The following is a 17,054-nucleotide window of genomic DNA, read 5'->3' as shown; positions in this document are numbered from 1 at the left end:
TGGTTAAATACCAAACAATATCTCCACACTCGAATAAGGAAGAGAGATAATAACTATCCCTCTAAAGACATCTTGCAGCATGTGTGAGTGTAAATTAAGCAAACCTCTGGGAGAGTGGGGTATGTGACAAATACCTCCAGAGGAAGAAAGAAAATATATGGCCTCTGTAACATTAAAGATAGGGAAGTATAAATTATCATTTTATTTTTCCACAAAGCATATTCAAGTTCAACTAGCATGCACGGACCACACATAGCAAGGCAGTAACACATCTGGCAGAAGATCACCAAAGCCAGTGTAGCAGTGTACACATTGTTGTTCTATTTAAAGTCAGGACACACTTTTGGCTTCTGACGGCATCTATGCCAGAGTTCTGCCTCCTTGTTATATGTAACTTTGCCTCTTGTTAAATGGTTTATTAGGTTTTACCCCATGTTCCATGCAAACCGATTTGATATGAATTTATTCATGAATGTCGGTATAGAAAAGTGTTAAATAAATAAATAAATTAGAAGAAAAGGAAGAGAGAACCATGAGTGTACTCTGATAGTGATAATAGGACCTGCATACTTGAATGTGACACTGAGTGGTATAACAACATTTATGAACCTTGAAGAACCATGATACTAAGCTTAAATATTCATGAGGTAATAAGCTTTGCCAATAATCTTTTAACATTATACTCCATCTAATACCCAAAACTATAATACTCTGTCTGGTTCCTCTTCTCAGGCCTAACCTGACATTCACATTCCCACAGTACCCCCATATGCTGTAGTAAAGATTGTCTACTTACTCCATGGGGTTGTGATGCACGTTGGTTAAATCAGGCCTGCACCTGCCTCCAGGCCCGCTGAAGGTGGGGAAAGTCCGTCCTATGGCCACATATGGGGAAGAGAGATCTTTCTCTCTCCACCACCAGGGACACCAGCAGTTCAACGTCCCAGGTGGTAAAATTGCCTCCTGCCTCTGCCAGCCACCTTGGGGAGTGGGCAAAGTGGGAAGTCCCACCCTCGCGTTCCCATGCGCACGGGCACGCGCGCGCGATTGCAGGCGGCGCACAAGTGTACTTGCGTGCGTAAGTACACTTGCGCGCGTGGCGGCATGACCGACACGCACAAATCATGGCCATATGTATGCATGTAAATTATAAAATACTAGAGATGTGAATCGGAATTATAATCGGTTCCGATTCACATCGTAAATTTATTTTTGTGCGGCCCGATCGGGTTTTTTTTTAATCGGCTGCGCCCAAGCTGATAAACAAAAAACCCACCCCGACCCTTCAAAACAGCTCCCTTAGCTTCCCCCACCCTCCCGACTCCCCCCAAAATGTTTTAAATTACCTGGTGGTCCAGTGGTGGTCCCGGGAGCAATCTCCCACTCTCGGGCTGTCGGTTGCCACTATGCGGCGCGGGCTATCCAGTGCTCCTACCATGTGACAGGGGCCAGCCAATGGCACGGATACCCTGTCACATAGTAAGGGCAAAGGGCCATCGGTGCCATTTTTATTAGTGGCAGCCAACAGCCCGAGAGCGGGAGATCGCTCCCGGGACCACCACTGGACCACCAGGTAATTTAAAACATTTTGGGGGGGGGGGGTCGGGAGGGTGGGGAAAGCTAAGGGAGATGTTTTAAAGGGTCGGGGTGGGTTTAGGGATTGTTTTTGTGTGCCGTTTTTCCCGCCCTCTCCCAAAACAATAAGAGAACCCCACAAACAATTTCGTAGGGTTTTCCTATTGGTTTTGGGGAGCCCCCGATTTCTGACGACTTTGAAAATATCATACGATATTTTCAATTTTCAGAAATACAATTCACATCCCTATAAAATAGCCATGACCCTGGGTGTAGGCCAATGAACGCACGCACATGTGTACTTGCACACTGCTTTGAAAGTTACCATCTTCAAAAAAAAGTTGGACTTAGCACTAATTTTTGGCTGCTTCTGATCTTTTCTGTGCTGCAGTGGTCTCATTCTCACTGTGCCAGAAAGAGTAGTAGTACACTGCTGCTGATGTTGATTTTTCTCTGCACTGGGGAGATGCCAAGTATGTCTTTCTCATCAATCACTGCTATACAATCTAACAATCCCATATTAATTCTTAGTAGGGATGTGAATTGTTTTTTGACGATTTAAAACAATCGTCAGATATATTTTAAATCGTCAAAAATCGTTAGAGCCGCGATACAATAACAATTCCCCCGATTTATCGTCAAAAAATCATAAATCGGGGGAGGGCGGGAAAACCGGCACCCTAAAACCCACCCCGACCTTTAAAATAAATCCCCCACCCTCCCGAAACCCCCAAAATGTTTTAAATTACCTGGGGTCCAGTGGGGGGGTCCCAGCACGATCTCCCGCTCTCGGGCCACGGCTGCGTTAAAAGAAATGGCGCCGGTGGCCCTTTGCCCTTACCATATGACAGGGCAAAGGTAGCGCTGGCGCCATTTTGGTTCCTGTCACCCGACGTCACGAGTTCAGGGACCCCCCCCCCACTGGACCCCAGGTAATTTAAAACATTTTGGGGGGGCTTCGGGAGGGTGGGGGATTTATTTTAAAGGGTTGGGGTGGGTTTTAGGGTGCCGGTTTTCCCGCTCTCCCCCGATTTATGATTTTTTACGATTTAAAAAAAACAAAAACCATGACGATCAGATTTCCCTCCCCCCCCAGCCAAAATCGATCGTTAAGACGATCGATCACCCGATTCACATCCCTAATTCTTAGTCTTCTGGCATTAGCATACAGACATTTCAAAGTGTGTTTTTGTTTGTATTAACAACCTGCTTTTCAGTTGATAGGGATAATTTGGAATCCTTTAGCTCAGGTGATTCTTTACTTATAGAAACACTTTGCTTTTATTGGAACCTCTCAGTTGGGATGCCCTTGCTTTCCTCTTTCATTAGTATCCTTCAAAGATACCTTCCTTTGAACCATGCACTGCTGAGTGACTGTCAGCTTATACTCTTGTTCTAGTTTAAAAGCTGTTCTATCTCCTTTTTAAAGTTAGTGCCAGCAGTCTGGTTCCACTCTGGTTAACTTGGAGCCCATCCTTTTGCAAAAGTCTCCCCCTTCCCCAAAATGTTCCTTACAGAACCGAATCCCTGATCTCTGTACTATCATCTCATCCATGCATTGAGACTCAGGAGCTCTGCCTGCCTCTGGGGACCTGCACGTGGAACAGGGAGCATTTCAGAAAATGCCACCCTGAGGTTCTGGATTTCAGCTTCCTACCTAAAATCCTAAACTTGGCTTCCAGAACCTCCTTCCCTCATTTTCCTATATTGTCCATAGATACCATGACAGTCAGCTCTTCCCTGATTTTTGGCTGCTTCTGACCTTTTCTGTGCTGCAGTGGTCTCATTCTCACTGTGCCAGAAAGAGTAGTAGTACACTGCTGCTGATGTTGATTTTTCTCTGCACTGGGGAAAGTCAGGGTGGGAGACAGTTTGGAGGCAATTGTAGCAGTGCTAGTGATTTTTTGTCTCTGGATACCAGTGAGGAGAGCACTGCATACTCAGAGACTAAAAAGAGTCTTACTAAACTGCCCATCTTTTTGATACTGTTAGTGTTTAACAGATTGTTTGTGTGGAGTCACTCGGCATTAGTGCACACAGCAAAGCACAAATGCACTGTGTGTGTGAGACAGTTTTCTATACAGTGAGTGCTACTGTGAGTGGGGATATAGTAACAGAATCATTAAATAAATGTATTTGTAATATTCAAGCACCCAATAGGCAGTGTACTTGAACAAATTTCATCAAGTTAGGAAAAGAGAGAGGAGAAAAAGTTGGCAGCAGTAGAGGAAGTGGTGCAAAGGTAGCCCAGCATAATAGCAGTGATTAAAAATGTCAGTCCTGCCCAAAATTAAAGAGAGAATTTTTTGGCCATAGAGTGGCAGGAATGAAAGGTAGACTAAGGCTGTAGAAATTAAAATATAGAGAATATATGCCACTTTTGCATGTTCCTCTCCCTTTTTGTTTTGGAGCAGAGGGAAAAGGTGGGAGATCCATCCAAAGCAGACAGTAGCAGAGTAGAGAAATGGATCAGAGCTGCAGAAGTGTAATAGCCAAAACCAGCTGTATGCTCCTCTACACATTGGTTACTGCTTTTCAGGCAATGGAGGCATATTTTCAGCAACTGATTCTAAGGAAGAATCTTGACAGGGATTCACTAAATCAGAACTTGAAGAGCTAGTAGAAGAAGAAAATTTGGGAAGATTAATCAGCAGTCTTTTAGCTTCTCTTCAGTGATGGGGAAGATAGATGATAATACTGACGGTGATGAGAGCAGCCTTCAGCAAAAGCAGGCAGTGCAGATAAGGAGCATGAGCAATGCCTCTGGCATTTTTCCTCAGGGTCCATACTGAATCTCAACTCCAGTACCAGTATCTGTTACTGCCTCGAGGCCTTGCATTCTGTTGTGTTGAATGGCCTCGAAGGCCTTGCATTCTGTTACACTCTGGTGTTTTAGTGTGCCCTTGGGCCTCAGCCCGACTCCAGGCGCACCCAGGGCCGACCTGAGGGTTGATTGCATATTCCAGCGTGACTGGCGGGCTACCCTCCACCAGGCCTGCAAGCTCCCACGGCCAACAACAAGAAGATGTTGGAATGTGAATGGTCCTCCGACTATTCCGAGCCCTATCGGACCTGCTGCGTGGAACAGCATAGAGCAGCAGGCCTGGCCTGAGGTTGAGGGCAGGAGCTGGACTGAGAACTGGAACCAGACTAGAACAGTAGACAGGAACTGAAGCAAAACTTGGACACTGGAACCAGGCAGGAACCACAGCAAGACTCGGGTACTGGAACTGGTGGGGATGCAACGGCATCACAGACAAGGGCTAGTACGAAGACATCACATAAGACACATTGCACAGTCTCTCAGGACGCCCTACTCAGCCCACCCAAGGGACTGAGTCACGGACCACCCTGTCCCACTGCGCTCCCTACACAGCCCAAAGGCTGGCCACGGACCACCGAGGAGAGCGGGACATGCACAGGGAAGATCCAGGCGAGGAGAAACTCCGATGTCGGGACCAATGACATCCAAAGCTCAGACGGCTGGCAGGAACAGAAGCTCCAGAGCGCAGGGACGGATCCCACCTGTTGGCCACTCCAAGGCCCAGCAGGTCAGAAGACACAAGAAGGCCTGATGGAGCTCTGGCAGGCAGGGGCCTCCAGAAAGAAAACACTCTGATGCAAGGCAATGAACAGACTGACGGAGCAGCCCTTTATAGGGCTAAAGCAGGAAGTCCACCTAAAGGTGGGGCCAGCACACTTCCTGTGCCTGGCCCTTTAAATCTGGCAGAGAGGCGCGGGCCGGCACCTAAGAAGCAAGCAGGAAGCTGTGCAGGACCGCGGCCAGCAGCCTGCACGTAGAGATGCTGAGAAGGCAGGGCTGGCCTGAACGCAGGCCTTGACGTCGGCAGCGGCTCCAGCCGCTGCGAGGAGCCCCGGGGGCGGCTCCAGCCGCTGGACCAGCCCGGGGATGCGACCTTAGCGCCACGAAGATGCCGGTGACATCAGGGGCAGGAAGGCCGCGGTTTTGACTGCGGGGGAGAAGGGCAGCATGGGTGAGTAGTTCTGCTCACGGGGGGGGGGGGGCCTGCGGGCAGTGGGTCATAACACTAGCATTGGCATTAGAGGTGGTGGTGCTTTACTAACCTGGGGACCCCTTCTAATAATCAAAATAAAAGCCAGAAGAAAGAAGCTGCTCCTGTGGGCCCTTCCAGAAGGAATAATGGGGGAAAATTTCAAAAATTTGCACCAGGTGAAAAATCCACATGTACCTTTCCCATTAATTAATTTTGCCCCAATTTTTAAAGATGAAGTAAGTACATACTTTCTCTTTGAAAATTGCATGTACATGTAAAGATTTTCACCTGCTTTTTCTGTGTATATTTTTTATCACCAAAACAACCCTGACCTAACCCTGTCCTAGAAATGCTTCCATGAAAATGTGCATAAAACAACAACAATCCATCTACAATCAACTCAACCAACCAAACCCAGGAACGAAAGAAAAAGTATCTACAAATAGCATCAACCATATTCATTACAATTCGGAACTTATAAGAAGTAATGATAGAATCCCTCCTTTATGATAAATTAATACTATTACTGTTACTTCCCTTTTTTGCCTTTTCCTCCCTTTTTCACCCCACCATCTTCCCCTTCCTTCCATTCCCCCCCCCCCCCCCCCCATTGTAACTTTTTTATAACTATGTATAATTTATCTGTTTTTGTTTGACTTTGTAAACCATTATGATGGCTGAACTGAATGACGGTATATAAAAATTAATAAATAAATAAATAAAAGTACAATGTGAGAACCTTTACCTACATACAGGATGGGCAGACTGCCTATTTGCGCAGGTGAATGGCTTTTGAAAGTTGCCCTCATCATAGTATATGGATGAAGTTTGTTTATTTTATTATCTTTCTACATATTTCTAGGTATTTATTTATTTATTTATTTATTTATGTAGAGCTTTTTTTATACCGATATTAGTAGCTACATCATATCGGTTTACATTAGAACTAAAGGTTGAAAGTTTACAAATAACAGGTTACGGGGATGGGATGAAAGGAATCAAATTGCCAAAGGAACTAAGAAAGCAAGCAGAAAACTGCTGAGTTCAAAAGGCATAACAGTAACAAAAAGGAACATAGAAACAATAAAACAGTAGTAGTAATATAGTGTAACAATGTAACAGACTGATATACAATGCTAAATATCTTTATACAAAAAATGGCAGGAACCTATTGTGGGTAAGCTTGTTTGAAGAGCCAAGTCTTCAAATTAGTTTTGAATCTAGTAGTGCTAGGCTCAAGTCTGAGGGTTATAGGTAGTGTATTCCAGAGAGAGGGTCTGGCTATTGAAAGGGCACGTTCCCTGGTAGATGTAAGGTGTGCCTTTTTTAGGGAGGGTACATGGAGGGTCCCTTTGTTGGTGGTTCTAGTGGGGCGGTTGCAGCGAGTATATTGGAACGGTTTGTGTAGCCAGTCAGAGTTGTGGGTGTGTATGGCTTTGTGTATAATATTAAGGGTTTTGTAGAAGATGCGAGAGGGGATAGGGAGCCAATGTAAATCCTTGAAGATGGGGGTGATATGTTCTTGTTTACGAGTGTTGTAGATAGTCCTGGCAATCGCATTTTGCAGCATTTGGAGGGGTTTCAAGGTGGAGTAGGGGAGGCCTAAGAAGAGTGAGTTACAATAGTCCATTTTAGATGAGTGGGTAGCCTAGACTATAGTACGGAAATCGCTGGTATGGAGCAGTGGTTTTAATTTTTTTTATGACATTGAGAATTGAAAATGGATTAAGGCTGTTCCAATAAGCCTCGCTTAACCCCAGATATTGACAACAAGTCATCCGCAAATTCGTTGTTATGTCAGTGGTGTACACTCATGAATGTGGAACTAGTTTCACTCGCGCTAAGTATAACTGGTTGGTATTGCGTATTTAAGGTGAAGGTGCACAGGGTGGATATACCTGTAATGAAATGGTTATTTATTTTAATTATCATTACATGTTTTTTTATGGTTATAGAGTCCAGTGCTATGTGCGATTGATATTTACACAACAAACATCATGGAACACAAAAACTTTTAATTGATGCATGGACGTTGTTGAAATTTGTGCCAGGAGACACCAATACATATTCATTATTCGTGGAAGATATAACTTTTCCCTGAAGAAGCCCTATGGGAGGGGCGAAACGGGTATCTCGTCGGGTACTATACTGTCCATAATAACACATTGCCAATACAGTATTATAAAATTGTTTTGTTAAAAAATTTTAGGTACTTGGTACCTGTTATAATACATTGTAACCAAATTTGTATGTAATACCTTGGTATATGTTTTCAGTACATGTGTCAGGTATAAGGATTGTTAGTTTACATTATGTATTTTAATGTGAGATTGTGGTGTGGGGTATGCTAGGTATGACTGGTATGTATGAAAGTGAGATGTGATTATTTTAATGTGGGAATCTCTAGTAGCACATAGCGGAACCTATATAATATGTATTTTTTAAATTATTGTTAAATAAAATTGAATATACAAAATTTGTTTGGCATTAGAATGTGCCGAGTTCCTCTGGTTTAGTAGTATATTGACTTTAGCAACAGAGGTATGCACAAGTGTATATGACCTGAAGAGTGTCTTGAGACATTTGGGGTCCCAGTGGAGTTCTTCCGCAAGAGTCTTGAATTCTATGACGAATTCAGCCAATGATCTGCTGCCCTGCTTCAAGTCCACTAAAGCAGAACCGGCAACAAAAGTTCACGTAGAGTCATCAAAAACGGATTTAAACAAGTCTATAAATCCTTCCATGTCCTGCAAAATGGGGTCCTTGCGTTCCCACAAGGTGGATGCCCATGACAGTGTTCTACCATCCAAGTACAAAAGGATGTAGGTGGTCTTAGAGAGTGCCGTAGGAAATAAAGATGGTTGTAAAGTAAAGTGCATGCAGCACTGGTTCAAAAAGCCTCGGGTCTTCTGGATTTCTCCGGAAAAGTGGATTGGAGCCGCCAATGGTACAGCAGTCTTCAAAGTTACCTCCTCTAACTGACCTTCATGGTTGAAAGCTGTGCCTTGAATCTTCTGTGTGTGTAGCTGATGAAATGCTGCAGTAAATTTCTCCAAGGCATCTTGCTGCTCCGAGATGCGCAGGGCCAGGCCCGGTATGGCCTGCAAGGCAGAAAGTTGTGCCGGATCCATAGAGTTATGCTGGGTCCTGGAGTTATGCCGGGTGCTGGAGTTAAGCTGGATCCATGGAGTTAGCAATCTTTCATGATCCGCTATGCTGGTGGGAGGATCAATCAGATAGGGGTGACAATCTGATATATTCCGTAGGCAGACTTAGCAATCTGTTGTTATAGGCTGCCGGAGATAGTAGTAAGTGGATCCTTGGGCCGGTGGCAGATGACCACGCCCCCGGGGGGAGATCCCGAGAGGGACCACTGGCTAGGCTTAGAGTATGGCGACAGACACACACTAGTTCTTTTATTAAACAGGTCTTAAAACCACCAGAGGTGGCAGTAGTGAACTGAAGTGCCCGGTAGGGCTGTAGTCCCTCAGATACTGTAACAGCGATCCTTGGATGGCTGAGCTGTTGAGAAACTGTAGACAGTGAATAGGCAGGGTATGCAGAGTTCATGAACAGAACTAGATGACAACACTCACAAATTGGTCTCAGGGAGCTCAGGAGCTGGAAAGGATAGGCCCTCGAGGAGCGAGTACCTGCTTCCAGGGAAAGCTCTGAGAGAGCGATGGTAACTCACAATGATGTAGATAATGATGACTTCCAGGCAGAAGAGAATCAGCAGATAGTCTGGAACAAAGGCCCTTGAGGAGCAAGTACCATTTCCTGTCTGTAACCTGAAAGGCAAAGAGAGAGCGCGAGGCACCCGAGGAGCGGGGTACCTCTGGTAAGTCCGAGGAGGCAGAGTAGCTTAGGCAGGGAACCCAAATGGAACCTTAGCCCAACCTTTGCTAACTCAACTGGTAGCGATATCAGAGACCTTTTAAATATCGGAAGCGGATGACGTCATTTCAGGGGGACGCCCCTGAGGTTTGCGCCCTTGCTGGTACTTCACTCGGAACGCGCGTGCGCACGCCCTAGGTTTCAAGCAACATGGCAGATCTGCAGCGTCAAGCCGGCCCGGGAATGCCGGAGAGAGAAGGCAGGGAGATGCCGCGGCAGCCAGCCGTCCTTCAACCCTGGAGGGAGTCGCCATAGATGTAAAGAGGGTGGAGTGAAGATGTCAGGCAGCGAAGGTCGCAACAGTACTCTAACCTCTTGAGTAGATGAACATACAAGATCTCCTATTGACTCCACACACCCAGTACCCTTCCTTCCCATATCTAACCAGAAAGCTTTGTAATTATCTAATTAGCAAGCAATACTAGTAGAGATGTGAATCGGAACCGGAATCGGTTCGGATTCTGGTTCAGATTCACATGTGGGTTTTTTCCCATCAGCGCCATTTTGGTTCCTGGCACCCAACAGCACGAGTGCAGGAGATTGCTCCCGGCCCCCCGCTGGACCCCCAGGGACTTTTGGCTAGCTTGGGGGGGCCTCCTGACCCCCACAAGACTTGCCAAAAGTCCAGCGGGGGTCCGGGAGCGACCTCCTGCACTCGGGCCATATTGCCAGTATTCAAAATGGCGCCGACGTTACCTTTGCCCTCAAGTCTTGTGGGGATCAGGAGGCCCCCCCAAGCTGGCCAAAAGTCCCTGGGGGTCCAGCGGGGGTCCGGGAGCGATCTCCTGAACTCGTGCCGTCGGGTGCCAGGAACCAAATGGCGCCGATAGCCTTGCCCTTACTATGTCACAGGGGCTACCGGTGCCATTGGTCAGCCCCTGTCACATGGTAGGAGCACAAGATGGCGCCAGCCATCCAGTGTTCCTACCATGTGACAGGATCCAGCCAATGGCACGGATACCCTGTCACAAGGTAAGGGCAAGGACGGCCCGGTAGCCGGAGGACGGCCCGGAGCGGGAGATTGCTCCCGGGACCCCCACTGGACCACCAGGTACCTGTAAAAAGGTTTTGGGGGGGTCGGGAGGGTGGGGGAAGCTAAGGGGTTACTTTTAAAGGGTCGGGATGGGTTTAGGGGTTATTTTTGTGTGCCGTTTTTCCCGCCCTCCCCCAAAACGATAAGGGAAGCCCCACGATCAATATCGTGGGGTTTTCCTATCGTTTTGGGAGAGCCCCCGATTTCTGACTATTTTGAAAATATCAATGATATTTTCAATCGTCCGAAGCCCGATTCACATCCCTAAATACTAGCATGGCTGTTGCTCAAATATCTAACTTCCTAGGTTTACCACATAATCTGCCATTCAAACCTGGCTATATGAAAGACTACATTTCTTCTAGGACTTCTAGATGCTACTGGGCTCGCAACCCATCAAACAGACCTAGTTGCTGGTTAGGTCTATCTTCCTGGTCTACCTATCAGACAGACCTGGCTGTTTGGTTGTGTGTATTTCCACTAGGATATCTGATATTTCATATTACCCACTTTGCCATTCATTATGGTAGCCCTAATCCTCATTGAATTGTTTGAGAAGGACACTTAAAACACATGCCACTAGGCTATGTTTCTGCCACATCACCACTTTTTTGCAACTTAGGTTCCTCTCTATTTATCCCGTTCTTTCCTGAAGTCTGTTACTTCTCCAAGATGGCCTGCAACATGTCCACCGCCCTTTCCATGAAAATTATTTCCTGGCTTTGCTTTTGAGCCTATCCCCTTGGATCCTCACATCACAAGCCTTTGTTCTAGAGTGTGCTCTCCACTGAAAAAAAGTAAAAGGAGAGAGAGAGACTGAAAATCCAGAGAGTGTTTCACAGTGGAATAGTATTATTTTTTTGTTCATTACTGCACTCTAAGTCACACAGCAATCTACAAAATGCATTCCTTAAGGACCAGCCTTTTCAAAGCTTTTCTTTTACCATTCAGTATCCAAGCCAGGCAATTCACTGAGAGTTGTAGCATGTAATAAAGCAAGTCACTCACAAAATCCATTAAGCATTTATTAAAAAATGTTGAATGGCTTATTAAGTGTGGAGGTGAATTGGTGCTGTCAATGAAACAGATTTGTTTTTTTAAAATACAACTCTCTGTCAATTATGTATTATAATATCATCAGCATGACACTGAAACTTTCACAGTACAATGATACATTACACATGATACCTGCTAAAAAAAATAAAACAACACACAGTAAGGGCCAGTTTTATAAAGGCTTTTTGCCTGTTCCTTTAGTAAATCAGTCTCTAAAGAACTTTTCAAATGAATCAAATTTTTCCTACTATTCTGGAATAATTTAAACAATAGCAAAGAGTGATTCGTTGTGCATCACGTTACAGTTTTTTTTATCCTCGGCACTATATGAACAGAGGCTTATCAGAAAACAGTACTTGCCATGCAAAGATTATAAAACAAGTTTTTTTTAATGTGCCTGAACAATGGGTTTGGAATACTCTCCTAATATTTATTTATTTATTTATTTATTTATTTTGACATTTTTAATACCGTCATTCCAAATGAAGATCACAATGGTATACAAAGGTAACATTCATATTATAGATCAACACAACGGGGACTAATAGAGATAGAAACATAGAATTGACTGCAGAAGAAGACCAACAGGCCCATCCAGCCTGCCCAGCAAGCTCTCACATACCTTTCTGTTACCCTGACTGCTGAGTTCAGGGCCCTTATTGGTAACTTTTTTATTCCAATTTCCTTCCACCCCCACCACTGATGCAGAGAGCAGTGTTGGAGCTGCATCAAGTGAAGTATAAGGCTTAATGTTTGAGGGTAGTAACCTTCGTAACGAGAAGTTATCCCAACGTTTGTATACGCATATTGCTCAGATCGATGCCTTGTTAGATGTTGACTGGATGTAAATCCTCTTTTCCTTATTCCCCTCCTGCCGCTGAAGCAGAGAGCCATGCTGGATATGCATTCAAGGAGAAGTATCAGACTTGATTGGTTTAGGGTAGTAACCACCTCAACAAGCAAGCTACTCCCACGTTTATTTGTTTAACCAGACTGTGCAATTCAGTCCGTGTTGGTTGTTGTCTGAATATAAATCCTATTTCTTCATTCCCCCTTGCCATTGAAGCAGTGAGCTGTGTTGGATATGCATTCCAAGTGAAGTATCAGGCTTAATTGGTTTGGGGTAGTAACCACCACAACAAGCAAGCTACTCCCACATTTGTTTAACCAGACTGTGCAATTCAGTCCATGTTGGTTGTTGTCTGAATGTAAATCCTATTTCTTCATTCCCCGTGCTGTTGAAGTAGTGAGCTGTGCTGGATATGCATTCCAAGTGAAGTATCAGGCTTAATTGGTTTGGGGTAGTAACCGCTGCAACAAGCAAGCTACTCCCTCCCACACTTATTTGTTTACCCAGACTGTGCAGCCTTGTTGATTGTTGCCTGAATGCAAATCCTCTTTTACACATTTCCTCTTGCCGTTGAAGCATACAGTAATGTTGGAGTCGCATTAACCGTGTAAACATTTATTGAATAAGGGTATTATTCGCCAGGTTGTAGCCGTCATTCCTGCAAGCCACCCCCATGCCTCTTCTCTTCATTCCCAACCTCTAGGCTTTATGATCCTCTAGGCTTTATGGATCCACAGAGTTTATCCCACACCCCTTTGAAATCCTTCACAGCTTTGGTCTTCACCACTTCCTTGAGAAAGGCATTCCAGGCATCCACCACCCTCTCCATGAAGAAATAATTCCTGACATTGGTTCTGAGTCTTCCTCCATGGAATTTTAAATCATGACCCCTGATTCTGCTGATTTTTTTCCAACAGAAAAGGTTTGTCGTTGACTTTGGATCATTAAAGCCTTTCAAGTATCTGAATGTCTGTATCATATCACCCCTGCTCCTCCTTTCCTCCAAGGTAAACATATTTAGATTCTTCAGTATCTCCTCATAAGTCATTTGATGAAGACCATCCACCTTTTTGGATGCCCTTCTCTCGACCACCTCCATCCTGTCTCTGTCCCTTCGGAAATACGGTCTCCAGAACTGAGCACAGTACTCCAGGTGAGGCCTCATCAAGGACCTGTACAAGGGGATAATCACTTCCCTTTTCTTACTCGATATTCCTCTCTCTATGCAGCCCAGCATTCTTCTGGCTTTAGCTATCGCCTTGTCACATTGTTTCGCCGACTTCAGATCGGCAAAACATAGATCTACATCTATGTTATTTTCTAAAACATGTTAACTAAAGGTCTAGGACAGAAGTTTTCACATTTTTTTTAAATTATTTATTTATTCGATTTCCATTAATTATCAAGAAGAACATCCTGAATTAGAAAAAGAAAAGAAGAACAAAAGATTACAATAAGAATCAACAACAAAGGAAATATTCACTTAGTTCTTCTGTCCCACAAGTCCACAGTAAAGGATCCAGTAGCTACTTAAGTAAGAAAATCACAAAGGAAAAAAAAGACAAAATATCTAGCAATGATTTACAATAGGTATACACATATTTAGGACAATTAACCTTCTGGAGAAGGATCAGATTGAGCCAAGTTATTACCCTCAGCATGCATAAGAGGTTTATTGCAAAGAAAAAAGGTTAACGGAGATGGATTAAAGAAGACATAAGAAAAGTCTTTGCATTTAACATAGCATTTACAAGGGAATTTTAAAACAAAAGAATCCCCTATCTGTAAGGCCATAGGTCTCAATAATAAAAATTGTTGCTTGGGACATTGTCTTTTTTAAAAGTATTGGGGCAAAGTTAACTATTTGGCACAGGAGCCGGCCAATGGCACGGATACCCTGTCATATGGTAAGGGCAAAGGGCCATCGGCGCCATCTTTATGAGTGGCAGTCGACGGCCTGAGAGTGGGAGATCGCTCCCGGGACCACCACTAGACTACCAGGTATGTTTTGGGGGGCTCGGGAGGGTGGGGGAAGCTAAGGGGTCGTTTTTAAAGGGTCGGGTGGTTTTTTTTTTTTATCGGGCCATCGGCGCCATTTTTGAGTGGTAGCCAAAATGGCGCCGATGGCCCGAGAGCGGGAGATTGGTCCCCGCGCCCCCACTGGACCACCAGGTAATCGTAAAAAGTTTTGGGGGGGTTCGGGAGGGTGGGGGAAGGTAAGGGGTTAATTTTAAAGGGTCAGGCCTCACTACAAAAAAAATAACGATGTGAATCGGAACCAATTCTGATTCACATCACCCATATCACCCACGATCAGATTTTTTCCCCCCTCTAGCCGAACCCGATCGTTAAGACGATCGGGCACACGATTCACATCTCTAACCTTTGCAATCTTCTGACTCCTTATTCTGCCTCTAGACAGATTGAGGTCCTTCATAGCCTCCTTTTTTTCCATCCCATCCCTTCAGGGAGCTCATTTGGCCCATTCTATGCAGTATGTGCTCTGCTATGTGACAGTATTGTGGAATACTCTTCCTATTGTAACCCCCCCCCCCCCCACACACACACACACACACATTTCATTGGGGTGACTTTCAGAGACAACTGAGTAATGTCCCACTTGGTGCAGTTTCTGGGATCATGGCACATATCTGTGTTTTAGAGAATTACCTGCAGGGTCCAAAGAATTGATAGCAAAGAAGTAGCCACACCAAAAAATTGGTATTGCAAACAACAAGAAAATATATTGTAAGTCTACTTTCAAATTCTATTAGAAAAAAAATGATACAGAATTAGAAAACTGTCCAAAGTGAAAGAGATTAAATCACAGCTTCTTATACAGATCACAAAAATATCACACTTGGTTATCCACTCTTTATGCTTTTTAAGTCACATTTTTCAAAAGATTTTGCCTCTCAGGTTTCTACTAGACCTCTTGTCTTTTATCCATGCCTCCAGTTCCAGACTTCCCCAGTAAGAAAAGGGCGTCCCCATCAGAGAAGAGGTTCCTCTGTTCCCAATTGGTCTATCACCAATGCCAGAAAGATAGAAAGGCTAAAGAGGTTAGGGCTGTACAGCTTGGAGAAGAGACGGCTGCGGAAGGATATGATAGAGGTGTTTAAAATTATGAAAGGACTAGAATGGATAAATATGAATCGGTTATTTACTCTTTCAGATAATAAAAGGACTAGGGGCACTCTATGAGGTAGCAAGTAGCACATTTAAAACAAATCTGAGAAATTTCTTTTTCATTCAATGCACAATTAAGCTCTGGAATTCATTGTCAGAGGATGTGGTTAGAACATTTATTGTAGCTGGGTTTAAAAAAGGTTTGAATAAGCTCCTGGAGGAGAAGTCCATAAACTACTATTAATCAAGTTGACTTAGGGAATAGCCACTGCTATTACTGGCATTAGCAGCATGGGTTCTATTTAATGTTTGGGTACTTGCCAGGTACTTGTATCCTGATTGGACACTGTTGGAAACAGGATGCTGGGCTTGATGGACCCTCGGTCTGACCCAGTATAGCAACTTCTTATATTCTTAAGTAAATATTTTCTCCAGTGGATCAACATGCCTTAATAATGATAGCTCTTCCTCCCTATAACTCATGGAGCCACCCTATATACCACTTCTAAACTAAGTCCCTTTGGGGAAAAACCATCCTATCTGTTACGATGGCCGGTTGCAGGATTCGTGACTGGTCCCTCCTACCTGCCCTCCTGGGCTGTTCTGGAGTTAGCTCTGCTCAGGAGCAGGGTAGGGGAGGCGTTCCGGCGATTGTCAGCATGTCTCTGGCCTCCCTCCTCACTGCAGGCCTTTGCTTCGCGGCGGAGACGCCACCGCCGACCTCCTCTGGGCAGTCCCTTAGCCGCGTGCGCGTGCTTTTCCCCCTTTTTTAAAGGGCCCACAGCATGCCAGAACTGTCGTCCCCTTCAAATGACGTCACCCCTGGAAAGCTATATAAGGCAGCTCCTGACACTCAGGGCCACCTTGACAACTTCTCCCTTCCTTGGGGTTAGTTGCTTCCTCAGCTCATCTGTCCGCTGATCTCTTCTGACTTGTACCAAAGAAACACGAAGGTAGGCAATCTAAAAAAGCCATTAGGACAACAAAAGGGATGCGCTTATGTGAGTGGAGACTATACACCCCGCTTTTGAGCTGAAAGGCACCATTAGATGAATGGAGTCTACAAGATTACAATTTTTCATATATAAATCAAGATACAGTTCTACTACGGATTAATTTTAAATGATACTACATCATAAAGTTGGAAGCTTTGAATGGTTTTGAGACCAATTTAATTTTTAAGCCCCTGAGGCAGCCATTTTAAGAGCAGCGAAACTCAGCCTGAATTGGGCATTTGTTTTAATACTTCTCCACCACAATAAAGGATTGGAAAAGACTTTGGCATCTATCCCTCTTCTGACTTGTGCCTGGTTTTCGACCTCTGCCTGGAACTCCGACTACTCCTTGATCGCTGCCTGACCTGACCTCTGCCTGGAACTCCGACTACTCTTGGATCTCCGCCTGACCTGACCACTGCCTGGAACTCCAACTACTCTTTGATCGCTGTCTGCCCTAACCCTGCCTGGCTGACCATTCTACTCTAATACTCTGGCCTTGA

This window comes from Rhinatrema bivittatum, chromosome 2 (genome assembly GCF_901001135.1).
Source record: "Rhinatrema bivittatum chromosome 2, aRhiBiv1.1, whole genome shotgun sequence".
NCBI lineage: Eukaryota > Metazoa > Chordata > Amphibia > Gymnophiona > Rhinatrematidae > Rhinatrema > Rhinatrema bivittatum.
The sequence above is the reverse complement of the archived record's forward strand: the minus strand, read 5'-3'. Positions refer to the sequence as shown.